This window comes from Nannospalax galili, unplaced genomic scaffold (assembly GCF_000622305.1).
Source record: "Nannospalax galili isolate Female #2095 unplaced genomic scaffold, S.galili_v1.0 scaffold3866, whole genome shotgun sequence".
NCBI lineage: Eukaryota > Metazoa > Chordata > Mammalia > Rodentia > Spalacidae > Nannospalax > Nannospalax galili.
Window position 1 is genome coordinate 11369 of NW_008354377.1, and position 2924 is coordinate 14292.

The window sequence follows — 2924 nt, forward strand, 5'->3', positions numbered from 1 at the left end:
AGTAGACTGGAATTTAACTGTTAGTCCATATAAACTCCCACTGTTCCCACTAATAAAATATCTACAGAAGGTTTCTCCTTTATAAAATAATATAGTAATGTAATGAAAGAGCACTTAATTAATTGCTTTTTTGCTTTTTTTACTTTATTGTTCATTTGATTTTTTTATTATTCAGTGGTATGATCATTCAACATATAATAAAATCATTGTTTTGTTTCACTGACATTAGTATAATTAATTTTGTTAATGATTATTACTGATTATATGCATTCCTTAATGTATATTAATATGTCAAAAGTAATAGTTGAGTCTCTCTTCCATTGAGCTATTAAAGCACATCAGAAGAGGTACTTTTAATTTGGATTCCTTATTCTCAGTAGCTCACTTTACAAAGTGTTCTAAGTGAATGAATTGTTATAAGTGAATGAACTATGATTGTAGTAATTAAAAGTTATGGGGAACTTTTTGACATTTAAAATTCTCTATAAAGTATAGGCTTTGATCAGGGACCATTGTGGAAGAGGAGGCAGAAAGTTTGTAAGTGCCAGGATGTGGGGACCTAAAGGCCCCACCTTGCATAGGTCCGAAACGAAGTTACTGGGGGCGCAGCTGGCTTGCTTTGAAAGTCTGAAGAATACTTCCACACTGCTGAGGAGTGCATGATCAGTGCCTGACCATCCTTAAGATACACCCTCGGGGAGGGGGAGGGAGTTCCAAGTGCCTTTATAAGCTTTGTGACACTTGCAATAAATGAGTCTCTGCCTGACTAAGACTCCCTGTTGGATCTGAGTGTCCCCGGGTAATGGAGGCCGCGTGGGCTGGCGAATGGCGTGCTTACTCATCTCCAAATCCTCACCACTCCAGGGGTCACCAGTTCGAACCCCTGGCACCCAAGGTCAAGTACATAGAGACCAAGAGGAATTGAATTTGAAAGTCAGATCCGCACTACCTTCCAAGCTCTTCCAAGGTAACTTTTGGCAAACCCCTCCATGTTGTGAAGACTTAGTTTCCTAGGGTTTCACTCCTCTCAGCACACACAGTTCTTTTTACCCACAAAGACTTACTAGTACTGAAATATTCTCTGTTCTGGATGAATGATCTTACTAATGAAATAGATTTCAGTTAATTATCTAACTAACACATTATTTCTTCCCAGGAAATCACAACTGTCTTCCTAAGTAGATCAAATTATGATTGGTGAATGGACATGAGAATTACTGGTAAAATTGCTCTATGTTAAGCTAGCTAATATTTTATTTGATTACCTATAGCTATTGAGTGGGGGTGGCTAAAAGGGGGTGCTGGTGAGGGAATGGTGCTAAATACAGTTAAGGCTTATTGTATGAAATGCACCAAACTCAATAAAATATTCATTTTTTTAATCTCAAAGAAAAGTCTCACTTAAGAAATTGGATCAAGCAGAAGAGGAATGTTAATTCTTGAAGACAGGGAAAATAAATGGATCAGTCACTCAAAAAATTTAAATTTAATGAATGAGTTTGCATGGGTCTTGACACCATTGCTGTACGTATATACAAGGGTAGTCCCAGGAGCCCATATGACTCTGTTTCCATATGGCCACGCACCTCCTCACCTGGTTCTTATATTCTTTCAGCTCCTCGTCTGCAGTAGTCCTTGAGCTCTGAGTGGGTAAAGTTTAATATAAGAGTCCTGTCCAGGGACCCGCATTCTGCAGACTTTTCTTCTCTATGCTTTTGCTGGTTTGGTATTTTGTGTTTAGTAGTCCCAGGAGCCCATATGACTCTGTTTCCATATGGCCACGCACCTCCTCACCTGGTTCTTATATTCTTTCAGCTCCTCGTCTGCAGTAGTCCTTGAGCTCTGAGTGGGTAAAGTTTAATATAAGAGTCCTGTCCAGGGACCCGCATTCTGCAGACTTTTCTTCTCTATGCTTTTGCTGGTTTGGTATTTTGTGTTTATCACTTTCTGTTGAATGAAGGAGCTTCACTGATGACAGTAGAGAAATGACTTAATAAGGCCTGGTAGACTGAAAGTAGCATTTGTATATGAGTATAAGCTTCTGGTAAAGGGGTAGTCACTGTACACCTATCGAGGAGTCCATCAGGCTCCACTGGCCACACATTTACTCACTATAAATATTCATATTGAGGATATGGCAAGAAATTTCCTTTGTTTAGAGGCATGACAGAGATATGGTTTTCTCTAGGATCTGTGACCTCTCCAGCCATGTTTATTTGGCTGTGTTTACAGTCACACCCATGAGTTCACTCCCATTGAGAGAGCTTTAAGTCCAATTAGATAGCTGTTGATTAGTCCGTGGATAACAGTGCCACTACTGCACCACCAACAGAGGTAGTTTGCTCTGCCAGACATTATGGTTATTAGGTTTTAAGGCTGGTTTAGACCATTGATTGTTTTTATCCCTTAGCAACTTACATAGTGTCCTCTATAATTAGGAGAGCTAAATTTTATGTCGAAGTCTTCAAGGTCATTTCCTGTTACATTGCTCCAAATCCTTTGTCTAATATATGTCCCATCTTCAGCAGCAGGGTCTATACTTCCAGTTCTGGGAGATAACCAGGAGCTCTGACAATATCCTGTGTTATTTGGGGAGTGTTTGGACCAATCTGACCAACCACTGAAGGAAGGGAAATCTCTCCTGCCTGGCACTGTGTTTCTTCCCATACAGCCCCCAAATATACATATGCACTAATGTTCAGACACTGTATGTAGTATGAGCATTTCTCAGGTGGTTTCAGAGAAAACACATTGCCCTCTGGCTTTCCTACCCCTGCCTCCCCAATCCATGAAGAGTCTAGCTTTATCTTTACAGATTCTATGGAGATTTGAAGGCAAGAAGCAGGAAACCCTAGGCTCCAATACTCGGCTGTACCCGTGGATCCCCCAGAATGACCTTCTTGGTAAGGCTCAAGGGAAAAACC

The 2924-nt window shown here is 40.3% G+C and overlaps 1 pseudogene; it reads left to right on the plus strand.

Moving 5' to 3' along the window:
• Positions 1–2788: 2788 nt before the first annotated feature.
• Positions 2789–2924, plus strand: part of LOC103748822 — a 12471-nt pseudogene continuing 12335 nt past the window's right edge.